At 39.3% G+C, this 25,292-nt stretch overlaps 1 pseudogene; it reads left to right on the top strand.

Moving 5' to 3' along the window:
- Positions 1 to 2,028: 2,028 nt before the first annotated feature.
- LOC150056103 (heterogeneous nuclear ribonucleoprotein A3-like) lies at positions 2,029 to 24,460 on the top strand (annotated as a pseudogene).
- The last annotated feature ends 832 nt before the right edge of the window (positions 24,461 to 25,292 follow it).

Raw genomic sequence — 25,292 nt, 5'->3', positions numbered from 1 at the left:
AGGCCGTTCTTATTTCTTTTTCAGAGAAGACTCTCTTTTAAGTCTTTGGCCCATCTTTTAATGGGATGGTTGTTTCTTTGGAGATGAGTTTTGGAGTGATTCAATTTTTTGAGCTGTTGATATATTTTAGATATGAGGCCTTTGTCTGTTGTATGGTTGGTGAAGATCTTCTCCCATTCTGTAGGCTTCCTAATTAATTTACTAGCTATGTCCTTTGCCATACAGAAGCTCTGCACAACTGAAGAATTTTTTTAAGGTATGCATAAGTGACAGCAGGTAGCATTGCGCCCTCTGCTGGCTTGGAGTTAAACTGTGACGGTGGCCTCCATGCACAGAAATAGTAAAACAATTTATTCTTAAGAATTCAACTCCCCTAGTCAAGTCTGAGAAAGTTGAGCCTACACACAAGAACAAAACTCCGGCTGAAAAGAGGGAAGGTAAAGAGAGTTTTACACTTGGGGGGAGGGGGTGAAATAAACCAACATAATGAAACAATATTTATTGTTATAAAACATATTCAAGAAATATATTGGCTACCAAGAGATGATCCTAGTTCTACACAAGTATTTTAAACACAGATAAGGCAGATAAGAAAATATGTAAAGCAGCTAGATGTAAGAACATAGAGAAACATGAATGCTTTGTAGAGTTCTGAATGCAATAACTGAAATGCTATCAAATTGAGATTTTTTTCCTCACAAGCAAAACTGGACTCTGAACTAAGTCAAGATCCCCATAAACAAAGTTTCACCTTCCACTTGAATGTGACAAACCCAGGGAAAAAGACATATGGCAAATATTATGATATGTGTGTTAACATTTAATTCTGTTTTGACAACTTATATAAGTTCAGCCCTACAAAACTTTCGTTTAACACATGATGTGACCCAGGAACATTTTGAGGCCTACCAAATAGATTTAATATGCATAGACATAAGGAAGAATCTGACTACTTCAGGCAAGACTGCCAGTCAGTCATACTCTTCCCCTCAGAAAAAGAAAAGTTCTCATTCAAGGTGAATAATAATGGTCATAGAAATCATACAGAATAATCAAGTAAAATGACATGAAATAAGGCATGGGAAGCAATCACAACTACCTATTCATAACTACACCTTTTTAAATGTACAGATATTTTCTTGAGAATTTTTCTACTGAGCATCAGACTTAAACCATTCCAACTGGAAACATTTAATATAGAACAAAAAAAATTCTCTTAGTCCATATTGATTTTTAGGACCAGCTTTCTTAAACATATTGACCATGAAATTTGAGTACCTGCATTCGTTCTGCATGGAAGAGATCCTCCATCTCTTAAAACACAATGGGAGTAGAGTGCCCTCTAGAGTCTTACTTGTATTTTTAATATCAGGTTAGAGAGAAATGAAATCGTTGAAATTTCTGACTGCTCCTACTGAAACTAAGAAATGTGTTAAATTTAACAATTGTTGCAACAAACATGTATGTCTCCACAAAACAGTGCTTCCCTGAAAAAAAATATCTTTAAATGCTCCCTCTCTACATAATCAGAACAACAACAACAACAAAAGGTTTCTCCTTAAGATGTGTTTTCCTTCTAGTCTCTTTCTCTGCCCTACAAATTTGACCACAATAAATATGGTATCCATTTTTGTGTGAATGTTTATACATGAGGTATTCATTTCAGTTTATAATGCCCCAAAGGGGAAACTGAATTTAATAATGTAATCCTGAGACCCTCTGTCTGCAGCTTGCTTTTACAAATAGGTAAGTTACTATAAACCCACGAAAGACATAGCAAATAGAAGTTGCCATCCTCTCTGTCTCACACTGAACTCGATTTGCAAGAGGCAAGGTCTGATCTCAAGATGGAGATAAAACCGCCGCCCAACGCCCGGTGGTGTCCAGCCCGAGTTGGCTGTGGGGGCCTCCACTGCCTGCAGGGGTGGGGAGAGCAGAGCCAGGACAGAGAGAGCCACAGCAACTGCGGAAGCTGTTTGTTGGTGGTCTGGGAACTACAGATGCCCGCTGAAGAGGACGGTTTGAGACATGGAGCACACCCACAGACTGTGTGGGGACAGAGCCTCCGACCAAGCCTTCCCGGGCTTTGTTTTGGGGACTTACTCTTGTGTGGAAGAGGTGGCTGCAGCCGTGGGTGCTGCACCCACCGCAAGGTCGACGAGTTGTACAACCGGAGAGGGCAGTTTCTGGAGAGGATTCGGTGAAGCGGGAGCAGGTCTAACGACCAAGGAAGTTCGCCTGTGGGTGTGGAGGGGCAGGGAGGGGAGGTAATTGAAGAAGACACAGAAGAATGTAATTTGAGAGACTACATTGAAAAAATATGGCAAGATTGAAGCCATAAAAGTGAGGGAAGGCAGGCAGCGTGGGGGGGGGATTTGCCTTCTGTAACTTTTGATGCTCGTGATACGTTGATGAAATTGCTGCTCGGAAATACCACGCTGAATGTGTGAAGTCGATCTGCGGCCAGCCTTGAGCTGGAAGAGCTCAGGGAGACGCCCAGACCCAGAGTTCAAGGCCCACCACCCACCCCCTCTCCCAGCCCCCAAATAAAAAACAGAAATACCACACACTTAATGGATATAATTGTAAAGTGCAAAAAGCCATTCTATGCTGCTGTCAGAAAGAACGACATCGCCCCATTTGTTAGGAAATGGAAAGACTTAGAAAAGATCATATTAAGTGAGGTAAGCCAGACTCAAAGGAACTTAGGCTCAATGGTTTCCCTCATTTGTCATAATCAGTAGAAACCTTGGGCTCTACTAGCAGAGATCTGCAATAGAGCAAAACCTTGATACATAAGGCCATATAGGATGAAGCTAATTGAAAGGACCTCCAGGATATGGAAACAAAAGCCATATAATGAATGATTGTTGTCCTTAATGTACTATGTTGTCTCTCATCTCCTTTGCTGTCCCTTGGTTATCTCATATTGGTATAGTATCTCACTTTGTTATCTGATATATTGAATTTATTTGTATTTGGTTATTTGAAATTTGATAGGGGAGTGGGGAAAACCAAGACGGGTGGGGGGGTGTGGTGGGTAGGGGGAGGGTAATGGGTACCAAGACATGTGAAAGGGTATCAATGTATGTGAATTAATGCACCTTCTATCTGGCAAATATCATGTAACCCTTTTACTAATTACAATAAAAAAATTTTTAAAAAAACAAACAAAAAAAAGCCCTTTCTAAACCAGAGATGCAGTCTGCTGGATCACAAAGGGGTTGTGGAGGTGGATGTGGCGACCTTAAGGGTCATGGAGGACACTTTGGAGGTGGTGGAGGTAATTTTGGACATGGTGGAAGAGGGGGCTATGGTGGAGGTGGACCAGGTTATGAACATGGTGGTGGAGGAGGAGGATATGATGGTTACAATGAAGGAGGAAATTTGGTGGTGGTGGAAACTAATGAATTTGGAAATTACAGTGGACAACAGCAATCAAATTATGGACCCAGGAAGGGGGGCAGTTTTGGTGGAAGAAGCTCTGGTAGTCCATATGGTGGTAAATAATTTTCAATAAAAACCTGGAGAGCTATTTTAACTTAAAGTTAGTGCATATTTGAAAATTCTGCATTTGTGTTTCCAGGTGGTTATGGATCTGGTGGTGGAAGTGGTGGATATGGTAGCAGAAGGTTTTCAAAACAACAGAATAAGGGTAGGTATCTTTACATTTCTAGTATGATGATAATGAGTATGAGGAACTGTTCATGTGTAATATTTTTTTATCCTGTATTATTCAACAGGCTACCATTCTTAGCAGGAGAGAGAGCGAGGAGTTGTCAGGAAAGCTGCAGGTTACTTTGAGACAGTCGTCCGAAATGCATTAGATGAACTGTAAAAATCTGCCACAGAAGGAACGATGATCCAGTCAGAAAAGTTACTGCAGCTTAAACAGGAAACCCTTCTTTTTAAAAAAAAATTCATATATTTTTATTGTAATTAATAGAAGGATTACATTATATTCACCAGATAGAAGGTGCATTACTTCACAAACATTGATACCCTTTCTCATGTCTTGGTCCCCATTTCCCTCCCCCGACCCCTACCCCTCATCTTGTTTTACCCCTTCCCTATCCTATTTCAAATAACCAAATAAGCATACATACAATATATCAGATAACAAAGTGAGATACTGTAACAATATGAAATAACCAAGGGACAGCAAAAGAGATGAGAGATAACAAAGTACATTAAGGACAACAATCACTCATTATATGGCTTTTGTTTCTATAACCTGGGGGTCCTTTCATTTAGCTTCATACTATATGGCCTTATAGGAAATCCTTCTTGTTCAGGACTGTCATAGCCACAGTTTGCAAAAAGTGCAGCCACTGATTAATGCAATGTAGTGTCAATTAGATGTACATTCCTGAGGTCTTTTATCTGTTGTAGATTTATCTTTTTCTTTTTCTTTCATTACATCAGGTATATTGTCCTGTAAATTGTGGTTGTGGTACCAGGAATAACAACTTAAGGAATTTTTAACTTTTCAAAAAAAGAAAAGAAAAGTTGCTATACTCTTAAGGTCCATAGATCACAAAGCTGTAATGATGGGCATAAAAATGGGTATATAAACAAAATGTAAAACCTAGAACCTTTGTGCATACTAGCATGCACAAAGCCCTAGGGTTTGATTCCTTGGTTACCACATACATAGAAAAAGCCGGAAGTGATGCTGTGGCTCAGGTGGTAGAGTGTTAGCCTTGAGAAAGCTCAGGGATAGTGCCCAGCCCTGAGTTCAAGCCCTAGGACTGGCAGAAAAGTAATAATTGTTAAGTCTTTTCTAGTTTTCAGCAGTATATTGGTAAGTATTTCTCACCTGTGGAATACATTCTTGCTTCTAAGCCCTGGAAACCTGTTACAACTTTCCTATTGAAGTCCGCATCCATCACTTGCATAATTGGATATGCAAAGAAACAAAGGCTCACACAATATTCCAGACCTACTGGACAATCTTCTCATGGTATGTCCTCCTCACTCAAAACTTAGACTCAATAAAGGGATCAAAACAGTATTTTGAAGTATGCTATCTTAAAAAAAAAATCCAGAAGCCACCTAAATACTGAGCTTAATTTCACTCACAGTAACAACAAAGTCAGTAACTTACCCTTATCCTGGTATAATGAGGATAATTAGTCCCTACAATGCTTCACAACAAAGCAGCTCTCTAAAACTAAGATGTTTCTCACACCTTTTAAGATCTGTACATCAGATCCAGTTAGCACAAGAATATCACTGTTGTGGACCACCATAATAATCTGTGCAATCCTAAAATAATTCAGTCTATCACAGGTTGTATTCATGTAGAGGGCAAGACTGTTAATCATGCCCTCGGGTAATAGTACATCATTGCCATTCTAATGTAAAAGTTCATTTAACCCAGAGTTCAAGTTCCATGACCGACAAAAAAAAGTTAATTAAATTTGAAACTATTGACTGTTGGTGATTAAAAAGAATGCATTTGTTAAATTGATACCAAGTACATAGACTACACTGATTGATGTTAGAAGAGACCAAAAGTTTAAGCATAGATACTGTTGGGCTGAGCACTTAAGTTCACAGTGTTGATAGCCTACCAAAATTCATTTGACATAGATGGATTCCAGGCAGTGAGCTGGAGGATATACTGCTGCATTCTTCAAGGTTGAGGATAGCACCTGTCCCTGTAATCTCTAAATTGCAAGTTCACTTTATATTTTGATCAGGACTCCCATTAACACTTGTTCTTATGAAGGCATGAAACTGGGTACCGGTGGTTCACATCTGATAATCCTAGTTCTCAGGAGACTGATATCTACAGGATTTCAGTTCCAGTCCAGCTCACAGAGAAAATTTTAGGAAACTCCATCTCCAAAACAACCAACAATAAGCAGAGCTATTGTTGTGGGTCAAGTAGAACAGTGTGCCAGTCAACTCAGGATGAAAATCTGAGGTCTAATCTCAGAACAACAAAGCAAGATGTGGGAGAAGGGAAAGAATGCAAAAGAAAGGAGAGAAAGGAGGGAGGGAGAGACGGAGGGAGGGAGGGAGTGAAGGAGCTGCTATATCACATAAAATACTCATAAAAAAGCCTGTCAGGGTCTTACTCCAGTAAACCCTGTGAACTCTATTAGATCTGGAATCTGCTTTCCATCATCTTTGTCCCATTTGTTATCAGTCTACAGCTCAGTTTTTCCATGAATTGACATTAACAATTGCCTTGCTGATATCTCTCTAACAACATGGCGCATGAGTAGTGCTAGCCACACATCCCCACAAACCGGTCCCTGCTCCTTACTGGTTTGGCCTTGTTGACCTTTAGTTATGTCTAGTCTGCCACCATTTGGCCTCAGATAGGCTGGAATCCTATCATTCCCATGCTCTCCAGACAACTACAGGTAGCAGTGTTTAGCAGGACTTCTAAAGATAATCATGTCTGCTTCAATGTGCATTCATATTACTTTTGTGAAACAAATGGCATCAGATCTTTTCCAGGAAGCAGAGGCAATTGTGAGTTTTCCACTTCAAACAGACCCTCCTCCCAGAGATTCTGACTCCAATCTTTGACACTCTGTCAAAGACATTCTAGCTACCACCTAGCCTTAAAGGCCAGGTCAGTGCAACAGTGGAATAAGCTATAGGTGTTCATGCTCCAACATGAAATCCTGAATTGTGGAGTTATGAACCCATGTCAGTAACTTTCTACTTACCAGCCTATTTTCTGCACCAAGCCTTGAGCTAACTCCCTCAAGATCCTCATCCACATTACACCTCTCTCCTCAGCCCTTATAGGCATGGAGTATCCAGATCCTGCAATTCTCTGAAAGCCCTCAGACTTTAACCCCTCAAGCTGTGCTTGAACTTGGCTCTTTTTTCTAGCCCATAAGCAAGGATGGAAGGAAGGAACCTCTTACAAGGACAGCATACATCCAGAGCAAGGCAGTCTCCTCTACTGAAGATTTTTCATTTTCTGTAAGAGGCTTCCAGAAGAGAGAAGCTTCTCTCTTCTGGTCACTAGGTAGTGGTCACTTCTGCTAACATAAGGCAACAATAGGTTCGCAATTCTTTGGCACATCTACCCAGTATCCTCATTTCTAACCTGAGGTTTCCACACCCAGGTTCATGATTCTAGTTAGGCCTAAGCAAAGAAATGCTCACTCTGCCTTTGCATCTCAATCACTGTCACAATAAGTTCTGGTTCTAGTGTCGGACTGTGGAAGATACGCATCTCCTTTCCGTACTGTAGGAATGTCTTCTGATTTGCACAGTGTCCCAAGTTGATGGTTGGCTGATCTAAGCCTGCAGCTCTGCTTCAAAATTTCCAAAACCATTAACAAAATCCAACCAATTACACAGTCACTATTTCTCTACATTGTTCAATTACTAGATAGAGCTACCCAATATTTCACCTTCTACTTGGTGCAAGTCACAGCCATCATAAAACCACATTACTCGAAAAGCTGTTATCTTCCACTTAGTCACTGTGTTCTTCTAAAAAGATCCAAGACTCCTGAGATACAGATCTAGAAACAAAGTACAGATCTGGAAGTTTTAACAATGAAAACATTATGATCAAAAACTCTGACAGTCTTAGTAATTAGCTATATCTTGCTTCAGTGATAGTTACCTTGTAACTTACCTCTGGTGTGTGCTCTGTGATTATTTTTCTTTTTCTTTTCTTTTCTTTCTTTTTTTTTTTTTTTGCCAGTCCTGGGCTTGAGCTCAGGGCCTGAGTGCTATCTTTGAGCTTTTTCATGCTTAGAGCTCTACCACTTGAGCCTCAGCACCACTTCCAGCTTTTTTCTATTTATGTGGTACTGAGGAATCGAACCCAGGTTTTCGTGCATACAAGGCAAGCACTCTACCACTAGGCCAAACTCCTGGCCCCTATGATTATTTTTCTTTAATACTATTTTGATAAGATTGAACTGTGAAAGCAAGCAGAAGGAAACTTGTCACTTGTCCATTTTGGATGTAGCTTGAATCAAAGAGATAAATCATCAGCAAATAAAATGAAGCCAATTATTTTGCATGCCTTGGAATGATATTAGAAATTCTCTACAGAAAATGCAAATGATCTTTGTAATATCATTTTATTTAGTCTTCCATGAGTAGCTGCACCTAAAGCATGAAAAAATATGCTAACACTTATTCAAATAATCCTTAAACTATATTATGCACATTAGAATATGTATGTCTCCATCTATTTTCCAACTAAATATTCTCACTTTATTTTTTAGAATTTTGGTAGTAATGTGTATTAGTATTCTTCCTTTTGTGTGTCATCCAACCTTGTGTCAGTCCAAGGATGATCATCATTTAGAAATGGGAAACCCAGAAACTTTCTTTCATGTGCATACTAATGTTTGCTACTCTTATTTTGCACTTGTTCTTAAATTCTATTATATTTCCAACTTCTTATTTTGAGAAGTTACTAGGCCTCATCCAAATTATTGATATAAAACCACTCAAAATAATTTTATTTTAAGTCATCTACCAATTTCCATCATTTCCGATCATTAAAAACCTAGTACTTAACAAAAACTGCTGGCAGGGTAGATTAGCCTTATAAATCTCCAAATCTCATGAATATTTCTATTCTGGACAGTAGTGTCTTTCTTGTGTTAGAAGCTTTGCCTGCAGACAATGAAATGTGATTAAGGAAAAGCATGAATGTGACTGATGTAGCGGCCTGAATAAATCTTGTCAGCTGGCATGGTTTCCATATGTTCCTTCTTGTAACTAAGAAGATATACAGCCTCATATAAACACAAGTAGAACCTGGAGCAGTCAAAAAACATATGCCAAATTATAAGTTACAGAGCATAATAGAAAAATAAAAACCAATTTAAAAAGAGCTGCACATAAATCTACAGGAAAAAGACAGATTCATCTTTTGGAACCACTTCAGAGAAAAACAAAATAATACCACACTCCTCCAGTTCTATAAAAATCTATCTGTATTATTTTATGCAAATTTATGTATATTTACAAACTCTACTCATATAATAGTGAAGCTGCTGTATGAAAAAGCTCTAGACTTGAATTCTTTTGTGGATTTACAAATTCCACCTAATTCCATTTACATAATTTGGGCAGTCACTGACCCAAGGACCCTTACCTTACCTAGAGAATGTTGCTAAGCATAATGACATATGGGGCTGGTGTGACAGCTTGTAAACAGTAAGCTATTACGGGGGAGTTATCAATAAATACCTCACCATGTATGTGTGTTTGTGTGTAACTTGTGGCTTTGTGATAGATAAAACTTAGCTCCCAAGACACAGTAAAATCTGGGAGAGGATGATGGTAAAGGGAGTATAATTCAAAAGCATTGGACAAGCTAGTGCCTGTAATCCTAAGAGGTTGAGATCTAAGGATCACAGTTTGAAGCCAACCCAAGCAGAAAAGTCTGTAAGACACTTATTACCAGTTAACCACCAAAAAGCCAGAATTGCACAACTCCTATGATAGACAAAGGCTCAAAAGTTTTGTGCAGATGATCATATCAAAAAATGGACATTTTATGGAAATGAAAGCAACTCTGAGATTCCACGTCACCCCAATTAGAATGGCCAGGATCAAGAAATCTAATAACAGTAGATGCTGGCAGGGATGTGGCCAGGAGGGATCGCTACTACACTGTGGATGAGAGTATAAACTCCAACCACTATGGAAAGCAGTTTGGTGATTCCTGAAAAGATTAAACATAGAGCTCCTCTATGATCCAGCAATCTCACTCCTTGGCATTTACCCTAATGTCCAGGAACAATGACATACTAAAGCCACTAGCACAACGATGTTCATTGCAGCACTACTTACCATCGCAAAGATATGGAACCAACCCAGAAGTCCCTCAGTAGATGATCGGATCAAGAAGATGTGGCATTTATACACAATAGAATTCTACGCTGCCACCAGAAAGAATGACATTGCCCCATTTGTAAGGAAATGGAAAGACTTGGAAAAAAACATCTTAAGTGAAGTAAGCCAAACCCAAAAAAACATACGTTCAATAATTTCCCTCATTTGTAATAATTAGTACACATCTAGGATTCTCCTAGCAGAGGATTACAATAGCTCAAAACTTAGGTACATGAGGTCATATAGGATGAGACTAAATGAAAGGATCTCTGGGATATAGAAACAAGAGCTTTATCTTGTGTGATTGTTGTTCTTAATGTACTATGTTATTTCTCTTCTCTTTTTTTGCCCTTATGGTTAATCTCATATTGTTACTATATCTAACTTTGTTACCTGGTATACTGTATATACATTTATTTGAAATAGGAAAGGGAAAGGGAAAACAAGATGATTGGGAAGGGGTGGGGTGAGGGAAATGGGGATAAAAACATGAGAAGGGGTATCATTGTGTGAGAAGTAATGCACCTACTGCCTGACAAATGTAACTGTAACCCCTCTATACATTATCCCAACAATAAAAATTTAAATAAATAGACATTTTTAGTTGCCATTGTTGCTGTTTTTTTTTCTTTTCCTTTTGTCTTGTTAGTTTGTTTGTATTTGGGAGGGAAAGGAAGGGTGTATAAATGGTAGAACAAGAATGAACAAATTCAACAGTGATACTCACTAGACACTCTGTGAAAAATAACTATATGTCTGGGTTGGGACAGAAGTGGAAAATCGGGAGAGAGTAAGGGAGGGGGAGACAGGTCCAAAAAGAATTGCACTCATTACTTGTTACCTGAATCATGTAACTGTGACCTCTCTGTATATCAACTCTATACAAGTGAAAAATAAAGAAATAAAAAGTAAATAAAATTTTTAAGTTGTCACAAAAAAAAATCCTGGAGTGGTAGAGTACCAGCCCCGAACACAAAAGCCCAGAGACAGGGCCCAGACCTAAAGTTCAAACCACAGGACCAGTACACACACACACACACACACACGCGCGCACACACACACACACACACGCACACACATACACACACATACACACACACACGCACACACACGCACACACACACTCACACACACACACTCACACACACACTCACACACACACTCACACACTCACACACACACTCACACACACACACACACTCACACACACACACACACGCACAGAGTAGCACTAGAAATGTTACCTTGTAACTCCCTTGAACAACTATATGAATTTGAAGTTTTAAATAAAGCAGTAAAACCCAAAAGCTATTGGATTATTGGCTTAAAGCCCTTAAACTACCAAATTTCTGACTTGCAAAAACAATTTCTCAATTGGGTGCTAGGAAATGAAGCTAGAGCCAAACACTCCATTTAAGACATAGTATTTTTAAAGAAGAGAAAAATCTCATAACATCTTTATAAAACGCAGCTATGAAACGAGGAAGAAAATGCTCCTGTGAGAAAGGGGAAGTAGCACTCCACGTATACAAAGTGGTCATGGTAGCCAGGGTCCTAGAAAGTCCTGAGCTGCCCACCATCCCTTTATAATTTCCTCACCTTGTACATTGGTATATCCAGTGAACATGAGAGTTTTGTCCTAATGACTGTTACTTCATCTACCAAGAAAAGGATTTTTGCAGATAAAATTAAGGTCCCAAATCAGTTAAACAAAAAGAAGGCATCTGTGTGTCCTAACCTAATCAGGTGACACTTTACAAACAAGAATTTTCTCTGATAGGCTTAGTAGAGAGAAGGAAATAGCCACATTGTGAACTATCTGCCAATAGATGAAAGATTTTACAGGAATGGGAAGACTTTAATAACTTAAAGTGGTCATTTGAATAGCTAACAAGAACACTAGGTCCTCAGCCCTAGAGATTTGGAGAATTGAATTCTGCCATCCACTCCACAGGGTGTACAAAATGCCTCATATCTGCTGAGAACAACAGAATAGCTATACTAAGGGAAGTCCTGTGAATATGAGTAGAGAATATAGTTAATCAGTGCCCACATTCCTGAGCCACGGAAACTCTGAAAGATAAAAACAGGGATTTGTTGTTGTTGCAGCTATTTTTGTTTTGTTTTGTTTAGAGACAAGGTTTCAGTGCATATTCTCCCTACCTCAGCTTCCTAAGATGTGCTCTGCTATGTCCTGTGAGGATTGTTTTAAGCTGCTCACTATGTATAATTAGTTATGTCTCAAAAGAAAACAAACACAGAAGTATAGCCACAGAATCTGACTTCCTCTCCCAATGCCTAGCATCAATTTTTGATGAAGGCCAAAAAAAAAAAAGCTTCTGAAGGACACATCTAACATTGCAGTGTTTATGCCTAGTGAGATGACATGAAGAGAGGATTTTAAACAGCAATTTTGTCATAAATCAATTCTCAGTTTCATGGTTATGACAGAGATTGAAAAGATTCTTAAATACTCAAGTTGACATTGCCTCTGAATAATTTAAATTGCTATCCCAGATTGCAAAGCTCTAATCACTTTTCATTTAAGTATATACCTGGGAGGTTTTATGCCTGGCAGAAATGTTCTTATCTGATAAATGTGCATGTACGAGAAAGAAGGTTTAGTCATCACCTGCCATGACTCCATCTTTGATTACAAACAAAGACTATGGGTCATAATTATTTGCAGAAAGATTACAGTTAAGGCCAGCGCTGTGGCTCACAACTGTAATCCTAGCTACTCAGGAGGCTGAGATCTGAGGATCAAGGTTCAAAGCCAGCCTGGGCACAATAGGACCTGAGACTCTTTTTTATTATTATTGTAATTAATAGGGCTACATTATATTCACCAGATAGAAGGTGCATTTCTTACAAACATTGATACCCTTTCTCATGTTTTTGTCCCCATTTCCCTCTCCCCATCCCCTCCCCTCATCTTGTTTACCCCCTTCCCTATCCTATTTCAAATAAACAAATAAACATTTATACAATGTACTGGATAACAAGATACTGTAACAATATGAGATAACCAAGGGATAACAAAAAAGATGAGAAATAACACAGCACATTAAGAACAATCACACATTATATGGCTCTTGTTTCCATATCCTGGAGATCCTTTCATTTAGCCTCATCCCATATAAGAACCTGAAACTCTTATCTCCAATTAACCTCTAGAAAGCAAAAAGTGGGGCTTGGCTCAATGGTAGGGCAGTAGCCTTGAGCTGAAGAGCTCAGGGACAGCGCCCAGGCCCAGTTTAAGCCCTATGACCCACAAACATTTAAGATTTGATAGTCCCCATCATTTCATTATTTAATATGGGACCAGAAGTCCTCAGCATGAGGAAAAATAAGAAGTGATAAAAGATGGGAGCCTGGTTCTGGTGACTCGCACCTCTAATCCTAGAGACTCAGGAATGTGAGATCTCAGGGTCATTATTCATAACTAGCTCATACAGGAAAGTGTGTAAGACTCTCATCTCCAATTAACCAACAGAATACCAGAAACAGAGATAGGGCTCAAATGATAGAGTACAGCCTTGAACAAATATACCAAAACAGTCTAGCCCTGAGTTCAAGCCCTAGTCCTAGCATAAAAAAGAAAAGAAATACAAATATGGAAATGTTAATGTTAAAATGAAGACTACAAAACTGGCCTTACTAGTAATATGACTGTCTATAAGTGGATGTAATGTGCCAGATATATTTTTGTACACTAACAACAAATAGCTATAATATACATTTTAAGGTATTTTTAGGGACCAAGGGGTTAGCCTAGTGGTAGAATGCCTGCCTAGCATGCACGAGGATCCGGGTTCAATTCCTCAGTACTACATACATAGGAAAAAGTCAGAAATAGTGCTGTGGCTCACGTGGTAGAGCTCTAGCCTTGAGAAAGCCCAAGGACAGTGTCCAGGCCAGGAGCTCAAGGCCCAGGACTGGCAAAAAAAAAGCATTTTTAATATAGCAATAAAAACATAAAGCCCTTAGAAATAAATTTAGCAAAGAATGTATGAAACATTACAAAATCCTATAAAAATACATAAAGACTAAATACAGAAACGTGTAGTCTGTCCAATTAACTTATAAAACATATAATTACAGCCAAATTCAGTTCTATGATTTTGATACAGTGATTACTAAAATTAGTGTGAAAATTCAGAAGATCACAAACAAAACTATTTTGAAACTTTTATATAAAAAACATGAAAAATAGAAGAGGGGAAGGAAAACTATGGAGACTTCACCAAATTTAGCTATACATATGTTGATAATACAGGCCTATAATTCCAGTACTTCAGCTGAGGTGAGAGAAAGGCAAGTTTGAATTCAGCCTAAGCCACAAAGCAAGACTGATTCAAAGAAGAGGGGAAAAGACTGATTACATAGCTTTAGATGAGGTAATATGACCTCAGTCACCATAAATGACTTCATCTTTGGCAGCTAAATACCACTTTGTCTGCAGTCTTCCATGATCCTGTCCCCCCTGTTAAAATCATAAATCCTAGGAAAGGAGAGCCATTACCAGTGACTTTCAGGGAGATGGGGATGGGAATGGGGTGTGGCTCATGGTAGAGCATTCATCTAGTATGTGTGAGGTACTGGGTTCAATGTCTAATACTAAAGAAAGAAAAATTTAAAAACATAAAAGGGATTATGGGTATAGCCCTCATTAAAGTATATATCATTCTAATGATTTGTAAAAGATTGTCCTCTGGCTCTTCTCAGAAGATTCAGTTAAGGGCAGAGAGACACAGGATCCACAGAACAAATTTGCTCTATCATTCCTGTCCCATGTCTGAACTTTATATCCCTTTTTGTACTTGCATAGCCAACAAAAATTTTGTCCAGGTTTTAAGTATTTTAGGCATTGTGTACCAAGAATAGAAACTAAGGCGATTACAAGGAGTGTTAAAAACGTTATATCAAGAAAAGGAAGAATAATATCTATGTTCAACTTCCAACACTACATTTTGTGATTCAAGATGAAGGTTTGATAAATTCTCAAATCTCTTCTGAAAGGCAAAGGCTCAGTGTCTGGAAAGTAGGTAAATCTTAAAACTTTTATACACACGAATCTATTCAGTCCTAACAATACTGTCTGAGGTAGACATTCTCACTTCTGTTTTTCCCCCCAAGTATCTTGGAATCAACCAAGATACTTGAACTGTTCCACCCTTTCCCCTGGTAGCTTCCCTGTTTCAACAAACTTTATATCTTACAATTAAGCCACATCCAGATGTTTTCTTCAGTCTCTCAGAAACCTATTCCTTATTTCCAAATGTTTAGCCCAGCTAACTTTGGACAAGAAAATAACATATATCATTGGTAGAAAGTCATGCTTAAGCTGCAAATATGTCTTAGATTCTAGGAGCTTCTTATTTCCTTCATGATTAGCTATTTTGAGTTTAAAGGGAACATTACAACTTCTAAATAGTATAGATGGGTTTATTATTTGAAAACTGTCAAACAGACCCTTCTGAGAGGTCAACAAGACATCTGAAATTATCCCCACCCTTCATGAAATCCAGCCCTGTCCCTAAAGATAAGTCTGCAGAAAGTCTGCATTAAAATGCCCAAAATAAAAGGGAAAGATAAAACTCATGAGCAGAACTACCAGCACTGAGAAAAGAACCTGGGCCTTAGAGTCTGACATACCCTTCTTTAAATGTGGTCTCAGACACTTGCACTCAGCTACATGATTATAGAAAGTTGCTTAACATATCTGAGTTTGGTTCCAACTTAACAATGTAATTCCAATTGTCCTAATAGTCTTTCAAAGACAAGTTGTGGTAATTTGGAGGAGTAAGAAATCGGAGTACCAGTTCCCTTCCACCTGTTTCCTCAAGGACATTTCTTTCCCCTAGAGGAAGAATAGTGACAAAAGAGCAATTGGATGGACAGAGCGGTAGCTGTCCTTCCGGCCATGTTCACTAGAAAACAAGATGGTACACTACTAGGCAAAAAGATACTTACTTTTCTTCTTGCCCTCTTTTGTCCTTCAGCTCCCTTATATAGTAGGCACTTGCGCTTTTAATGTTTGTATAATAGACTGACTGAAAGAGGGCCGCTTTTGCAAATCTGTCAGCAGGTAGATGAATCAGAAACATGATCAAAGTTCATACTTGTGGCTGGGGATCTGTGGCTCATGTCTATAATCCTAGCTACCACACAAGAGGCTCAGATTGGAGAATCATGGTTCAAAAACAGCTCATGCTGGAAAAGCCAGAAGTGGAACAGTGGCTCAAATGACAGTACACAAGTCATTAGGAAAAAAAGAAGCTAAGGGACAAGCACTCAGGTCTTGATTTCAAGCCCAAATGTACATGCACACACACACACACACACACACACACACACACACACCTGTACTTGGAAGAAATTATAAGTCATTTTGAGATCTTAACTGTGGTTGACTCTAATTTTGCTCCTTCCCCTACTATATTGAAGAGATAGGCAGAAATTACTTGGGTAGCAAGCCTCACTGCAGTGATAAATAATAATGAAGCCTTACATGCAGTTCCAATAAATAAATAAAATAGATCATCATCATCATCATCATCATCATCATCATCATCATCATCATCATCACTGTGCCTAGAGCCAAATATCAGCTCCTCTCCTCCACTTTGAGGACTTCATCAAGCTGAAATCTGTTCTGTTTTCTGTTTAACTTCCCTCAGGTATCAAAAGAGTAACACTGAAGAGCAGCATTTCTCCTAATGGTTGTGCTGCTAAGATAATTAATATCTATTCAAAATGAATCAAAGAACACGGTTACTAAGCTAAAAAGGCAGCCTAAAAATGGAAGATCATTACCAGTTACATGTCTGACCAGAACCTAAAGAAGATACAAGGAGCTCAAGAAACTGAAACCTCAAAGAATCAATAAGTCAATTAACAAATGGGCAAAGGAGATAAGCAGAAGCCTCTCAAAATAAGAAGAAAATATGATTTAAAATAGAACAAAGCAAAAATATTTGAATATTTTTACAGATTGTAAAAACTAAATGGTGCACAGAATCATATTAATACCAGTTATCTCAATGCAGTGAATGTAAACACATTTCTTTTTTGCTATTCTTTTTTCCTGTTACCTTGTACTATCATGGGGAAATTCTTTGAAGACCCAGAAAATACTAGCATATAGTGAGCATATAATTTTCTCATCACTAAGACAAAGGAATAAAACTGACTGGCTATGACTTTGTTCTCCCTCGAGGCTATCTTTGATGTTCAAGTTGATTTCATCTCTAAATATATTCATGTGGGAGAACATGGGAACACAATGTATTTCATTCTGAGACATCTCTAGTTCCCAAAGAATAGAGACACTTAATAATATTTGTCAAACAACAGCAATACCAGGCAATAACATATTTATTTTTCAGAATTCATGATGCATGCCTTTCCCTGGCACAGTCCTTTACTACTAATAATAAATGTCTTGATTCTCTTTGAATCAAATTTTCTGATTTTAGCTGCAGGGAAGAAATAATAAATAGTAATATTTGGGGCCCAGCCCCTCCTGAAAGTCCATAAAGCAATCGTGTTCATCATGATAAGCAAGGCCTATAAACAAAGTACCACACTAATAGCTGACCATCCACAGTCAGGTAAAAATCTACTTTAGTCCTTCTCCCAGCAAAGAAATGGGTCTGATCATGTGATTGCTTAGGATCACAAAGTGTAACATTTTGATGAATGGAATAAATTACAGAAGTAAGTTGTTTTTACTATTCAATCTCTAAAAATTGGTTTTTATCAATTCACTGAATGGTTGATAAACAAAATACTGGTGGTTTGGGGGATGGGAGTTTGGCCTAGTGGTAGAGTGCTTGCCTAGCATGCACAAAGACCTGGGTTCGATTCCCCAGTACCACATACATAGAAAAAGCTGGAAGTGGCACTGTGGATCAAGTGGTAGAACTCTAGCCTTGAGAAAGTCCAAGGACGGTGCTCAGGCCCTGAGCTCCAGCCCGGGACTGGCAAAAAGAAAAAAAATTGCTGGTGATGGTGATTTTGATACAAATAATAAATACACTTTACAATAATTTTTAAAAATCAAGCATGTTATGTGTTATGAAGGTAGCTGTAATCCATCTATATATCATCCTGCCAATAAAATACAATTGAAAAAAATCAAGCATGTTAATACATTATTTTTCTAGAATTGACTTCATCATTTTTCAACTAAAAATCAAGAGTGTAGGAGACTGCTTTGAGTATGTAGAATTTTAGAAGACAATTGCAAACACATAAGAAATATTTTCCCAACCTAAAATAGCATGATGAGATAACACTCTCTGCTGCAAGAATATTTTTGTACAAACAAGTTTCTTTGCTTTTCATTTCTGTTATCATTCAATAAATGCTTCTCACATACCATACCATTTTGGGGGAGGTCTTTTGTAATTTTCAAAAGAATCCTGTAACATAAACAGAACCATAGCATTTTACAGAGCCCAAATTTAAGATGGTATATTTGGAATTCAAACCTTTATCTGTCCCATTTTTCTATAATCCCTGCTCTTATCCATAAAACTCAACTTGCTGCCTGCAGGATTGTACTTCCCAACTTTCCCCTAGCCATGAGTAACAATCTCACAAGGCACACCACTTTCTAATTGTGACTCACATTGTGTCCCTCTTTTTTAATGTTAATGTAATTCTCTAGTAAGCCACATTTCCCCAAAATAAAAGCTATGTGCTGGGGACATACTCAGTGGTTGATTTTTGCCTAGTATATGTGAAGCCTAGGGACAATGACCAAAACTGGGAAAAGGTTATATGTGATATACATATATACATATATATATAATATGTGTAATGGATGAATATGAGGGAATATGAGGGGTCCGAAAAAATAGGAAGTCTTATTTTTCATAATTATAAAAGCAAACAGGAAATATTTCTGTGTAAAGTGGCATATAAACAATTACAATGAATTCATACCAATATTCTGTGCATGTCTAATCTAAGTGTGCTAGACTTGGGGTTTGATCTCAGGGGTTGAGTGCTATCCCTAAGCTTTATTTGCTCAGAGCTAGAGCTCTACCAATTGAGCCACAGCTCCACTTCTACCTTTTTGGAGGTTAATTGGAAATAACAGTCTCATGGACTTTCCTATCCCAGCTGGCTTTGAAACATGATCCTCAGATCTTAGCCTCCTGAGTATCTAGGGTTACAGGTGTGAGCCATTGGTTTAGCTCCTGTGGATACCTTTTAGCACTGACTTCTAGGTTTTTAGAATTTTCTTCACTTCATATCATATGCTATCTTAGTAATTTTCTCTCTGAGTCAATTTAAACTCTTTATTAGAAAATCGGCTAATATTGTTCTCCCAGCCCCTTGATGTAATTGGGCTAACCTCAAGTGCTATCCTGTTAGAAATAAAGTTAATAATTGGTGATAAATTAATACATATCTAGGACTCTCCTAGCAAAGGATTATAATAGCTCAAAACCTAGGTGCATAAGGTCACATAGGATGAGAGTAAATGAAAGGATCTCTAGGATATGGAAATGAGAGCTTTATCTTGTGTGATTGTTCTTACTATGTTATTTCTCTTCTCTTTTTTGCCCTTATGGTTAAACAAGGTGATTGGGGGGGAGGGAAATGGAAACAAAAACAGGAGAAGGGGTATCAACGTGTGAGAAGTAATGCACCTACTACCTGGCGAGTGTAACTGTAACCCCTCTTACATTATCCCGACGATGAAAAAATTAAAATAAAAATTGGTGATAGTTAAAATATATTACTTTTGAATTTGTGCAGATTATTCACTATCTTCCCTGTGATCTTTCAGATGGAAAAAATTATCCAGAGAGTACTTTCTGAAAGAATAAACATTGTTTTTAATGCTTTAGTCCTAATGGTACATAGAGATGAAAGTTAATGATGTGAATTTGTTCTTGTACTTATGCTGATTAGTGAAGTAGAAGTGGATCATCTAAATTGGTCTTGATAGTCTAAAAGCCAGACAGAATTTCTTTTATCTAAGGAGGAGAGGGAATTAGATTAAGATATACATTTTATGTTACATAAAAGTTGGGTTATTCTTAATAACAGCTCATTACTTACTGACAATTTTTTAAGTCCCTGTTAAGTTCAGTTTACAATGGAGAAGAAACAGGTCTATCTTTCTCATTAACATTCTCAGCTATTGAATGACTAGCGATTATGTTAAAAAAAATCCCTGATGATAATATATGGCATATACTTATGGGGGTAGGAAAATGATTAGAAATCCTGATTCTGATCAGTGAGCTGAGTAATAGTGAGAGAAAAGAGGAAATGTCCCAAGACAGCAAAGCAGAATCTATGCCTGGATGGGTAAAATTTATGTCCCATTTTATTTATTTATTTATTTATTTTGGATTTGTAATCTTTTTATTAAAGAATTTATTAACATTGATTTTTACATCATATTTCAAATGACATGTTTAACAAACAAGTATTCAAGAAGGGAATCTCTATATACAATCACTGGCACTTAGTTTTTAGAACATAATCAAAATTAGGCTAAGGGTTTGTATATCATAGATACATATTAATCTATGTAATATCATTTTATTTTTAAAAAGAGGGTGATGTCAGGTGCCATGGCTCACGCCTGTCCTTCGGCTTTCCTCAAGCCTAGCACTCCCACTTGAGCCACAGCATCACTTTCAGCTTTTTCTATATATGTGGTACTGAGGAATTGAACCCAGGTGCATGCCAGGCAAGTGCTCTACCACTAGACCAAACTCCAGGCCCCTGCCTGCTTTTCTTTTTTGTTCTTATGTTCTAGGCACACAATAATGAAAGGCACAGGGCTGCTAAGGCAGTCAGAAGTTACAAAAGACAAACACTGGTTGTTTCTCATCCAAAGTTTGGTGAATCCAAGAAACAACTTAGCAGTATTCAGATTTCACACTGATAGTAACAAAGGAACAAGACAGAATAAGGGTGATTTAACTATGTTCCAATGTTTACAGCCACGGAAGTTACTGAGAAAATTGAGGTGTCTATATCAGAAGGGAGCAAAACAAAGGTAAATGAAGCAATGGAAATAATAGGTGGAAGCATAACAATTATTATGACAGGCTAGTTCTAAAGCACTTCATTTCTACAATACTCCAGTGTCTTTGTTATAACATTCTTAGAAGGAGGGGCTAGTATTTTCCTCATCACTTCCAAAGAAGGATCGTGGGCAGAAAAAGAATTACAAGAAAAGGGACCAGGAGTTTAGCCTAGTGGTAGAGTGCTTGCCTAGTATGCATGAAGACCCAGTTCGATTCCTTGTTAACAAGGCTCAAGCCTTGAGAAAGTGCAAGGACAATGCTCAGGCCCTGAGTTCAAGGTGGCTAAAAAAGAAAGAAAGAAAGAATTACAAGAAACGTTAGAAAAGATTTTCCTTGAAAATAAAAACACCAAGTATCAAAATCTACAGGATACTGCTAAAACAATACTTGGAAATTAATAGCTTTTATTTTTTGTGTGTTTCATTATTTTTTGTGCCCATCCTAGGGCTTGAATTGAAGACACAAGCATTGAGCCACAGCTCCACTTCTGACTTTTTTTTATTTTTGGGGGGGGGGTAGGGGGTAGTTTATTGAAAGTAAGACTCCCACAGACTTTCCTTCCTAGTCTGGCTTTGAACCATGATCAACAGCTCTCTCTTGTAAATTGCTAGGCATGAGCCACCAATGCTTAAGAAAAAGTTTATAGCATTAAATGTATATGCCAGAAGCAAGAAAGAAATATACCAAATCAATTACTTAAGTTTTACCTTAAGAAGTAAACATTTTAAATCATTTCTACCCAACATAGGCAGGATCTAGTCTGAACACTTCTATGCTTCCAATCAAGAGTTGCTAAAATGTGGCTAAGAACAGATCCTTACAGAGAGGCAGTTAAAGCAAGTGTGGCATGAGGTAGGAAACGCAGTCTACCAATGAGATGTCTACCAAGAGACTGGTCTAATTTTGCTTCTTCTGGCAATTATTGCAGCACATTATTGTCCACACATTCAACTGGTGAAAGCATTTTTGTCTAGCAAGTGCAAGGCACTGAATTCAACTTTAAAAAGATTTCATATCATATAACATCGCCTCAGGCTTCAAGAAACGGGAAACATGCCTTATGTCCCTTTACATTTGGATTAGTGTCTTTGGGCAAGTTACCAAAGAACCTTCCCTAGACATTTAGTTTTCTCTGGTTCTAATTTCCAAATTCTTTGAAGAATTCTTTTTTTTGTTTGTTTTTACAACTTAGGAGCATCCATACTTTTCTCTTATTCTCCTCTGAGTGCTAAAATAATGTCCTTGTAGACTATAATGTTTACATTATTTACTTGACATTTACTTTCTGTGAATGACAGACAACAACTTTAGGAAGAAAGGGCTACTCTTTCCCCTTTGAACATAATGAATATTGATTTTTTGTTCCAATTTAGTGAGTTTATTTTGTAGATGCCAAGTACTTTTCTAGCAAGGCATTGAAAAAAACAGATAAAACTGGATTCATGATTTCAAAGAACTCAGTATAATAGACCAACCAAGGAAATGTAATTAAAAGATGTTATGATAAATACAATAATAAAGAATAGAGTGATCAAATATGCTTGGAAGGTTTACAGAAAGTATTTTCAAAGGAAACTGATCTTGAAAGGTAAGTGGCTACCCAGATAGAACTAAAAAAATGAAATGATTCCTTTATTGCATCATATCTCATGTATACACAATGGAGCTAAGGACTTTTGATTTATCATACTGAGGCTGGTCCTGTTTTAGTCCCGCTCAGAGGACAATCTGGAGACTAGTTACTTGAAATAGAAATGTGTCTTCAAATATCTTTTGCTTCCTCACTATAGACAATTTATTATATTATCTATACCCCCTAGTTTCTTTCTTGTATTTACTGAATTAGCAACTGTATATTCTCTAGATACACAGTACTTTTGATGTATATATGCATTGTACACTAATTATAATAATTGAATTAATTTACATGTCTATTACAATTCATAATTACTGTCATGTTAAGGGTAAGAACACAGGATATAGTTTTATCAAATTTCAAGTAGACAACACAGTGCTAACACCATGCTGCACATCAAAGTCCCAGAATATATTTCTTACAAACAAAAGTTTATTTTCTTCTATTCCCTATACCCAAGTGTTTGTATTCCCTTTATCTGTGCTCTTGGAATTTGCTGTTTTCAATATTATTTATTACTTTAGTATTTTTCAATATTTCATTATGGCAATGTTTTAAGATCATATGTATTGGCTAAGAATAATGTCCTCCAGATTTATCTATATTGTTTCACATAGCAGTTTCCTTCTTTTGTTTTTTCATATATTTTATTGTAATTAATAGTTTCTTTCTTTTGTATAGTCATGAAATGTTCCATTATGTATGTATTGCTTTTTATTCTTAAATGAGCTCTTACAAATAAACATTCTTTTCATCTGAACTAATGCCACCCAAGACATTGTCTATCAGTTGGGCCATTTCAGTTGTCTCATATCCACTGTTGATCTTTTCTAATACATTCTTAAAATGTAATTAAAATGGGAATTTAATAATAGTCATGGTCCTTCCTTTTATACAAAAAAAAATTACCAGATGAACTAGTACAGTGTCAGAGACCAACCAGTATGAGGACAAAGTTGCTCTGCACATTGTGCAATGTGAGGCAGGAATCTATGAGAGAGGAGCATGCACAGACTGGAACCTGAATAGAATGAACAGTTCAGCAGAAGGTGTGAGAAACTAAATGCAACTGCATGGGGGATAGGCTAGTCTCCGCAATGGGAAATTGGTAACTGCATAAGAGGAAAATGAACAAATGAGGACATGAAGGATAATGGGATTTTATCATCAGGAAGAAGAGCTAACCACAAGGAAAGGAAGCGAAGACAATAAATGTCGAAATGTCTGTCGCATTGCCCTGCAATTCGAAGTATTGGTATAAACTCAGTTTTACATATGCATATGTGGGCATGAGTGTGTGGCTATGCATGCATGTATGCATGTATGCATGATGTATGTATGCATGATGTATGCATGTGTGTATGTATGTATGCGTGCGTGCATGTATGTATGCGTGTATGCACGTATGTATGTATGTATGCACGTATGCATGCATGTGTGCACGTATGCATGCATGTATGCGTGTATGCACGTATGTATGTATGTATGCATGCATGTATGCATGTTACATGCACATGTTCCCGCCTTTGTCTACGGAGAAGCAACAGTATCCACAAGAATGGATCACACTCAGCACACTTTGCCACCAACATACCATTCTTAAAAAGAACCGGCACGATTTAGGTGTGATGTCCCTGCACTTAGGGAGTGGGGAGGGGAAGTTGTAAGTTCGAGGTCAGCCTGGCATACGTAGTGAGAACCTTCCGAAGTCAGAGGGAAGGTGTGCCCTAGGAAGGAGAAGGGGAGGAGAGGAAGGGAAGAAAGGGTTGCTTTTCCTTTCTTTCCCCTCCTAGAGAACCGCCTGATGTCAGAAGCAGCCCTGGGGAACCTGGAACTGTGCACTAGCGTGGGGCTAAAAGGCTGTCGCGTCTCCCACCTTGACAGAGCTCCCGGCGTCTCCTCCAGACACTGCTAGGTGTCTCGGGAGCGGGGAGCCGAGCGCGGTCCCCGGCACCGGGCCGGGAAGGGGCGGGGCCGGGAAGGGGCGGGGCCGGGAAGGGGCGGGGCCTCCCGGCCGGGCTTCCGCCCTCCCGCTGCGCCGGCTGCTTTTACGGTCGGGGCTGCCCGGGCTGCGCCGGCGCCGGTCCCGCGCACAGGCTGGAGGCGGGCCTGGAGCCGGACCCGGATCCGGAGCGGGAGCCCGCACGCGGCGCCACGTCCCCTGACCCCGCCGCGGCGGGGCGGGAGCGCGGGCCGCAGCCGCCGCGCCGCTCCCACAGTGCCCCGCGCCAGCCCCGCCCCGCCCGGCTCGCCGCGCGGAGGGCACGAGCGGGCTCGGAGCCGGCCGCCGTCCTCGCCGCCGGCGCGGCCGCCCCTTCCAGCGTCCCGAACGCCGCCGCCCCGCGGCCGGCGAGCGCCGCTGACCGCCCTGCTTCCGCGCGCACAGGCCGGGCTCGGCCGGCTGGGTCCGCCGCCGGCGAGTGAGGATGGGGAAGTAGCTGCGGGACCCCACACGGAGGTGGGCGCGGGCCGGGGCCGGGGCCGGGGCCGGGCGGGGGCCGGGCGGGCTGGGCCCCAGGCGGGGCGGGGACCCGGACCCGGACCCGGGGCCTCCGGATAGGCTGCCCTCCGAGCCGCGCCCGCCTCTCTCCGCTCGCCGCTGCGGTGCCGGGACCGGGTCCGGGACTCGGCGTCCTCCCAGTCATCCTCCCCCCCCCCCCCCGCGCACATTCCCTCCCTCCTCCCCCTCCCCCTCCCTCCCTCTGCCCCGCGGGGCTCCGCTTCCCAGGCTTTCCTCCCCCTCGGGC

Source organism: Megascapheus bottae, chromosome 12, assembly GCF_031878675.1.
Source record: "Megascapheus bottae isolate mThoBot1 chromosome 12, mThoBot2.hap1, whole genome shotgun sequence".
Taxonomy (NCBI): Eukaryota; Metazoa; Chordata; class Mammalia; order Rodentia; family Geomyidae; genus Megascapheus; species Megascapheus bottae.
Note: the sequence above shows the minus strand (reverse complement) of the source record. Positions and strands in the feature narration are given on the sequence as shown.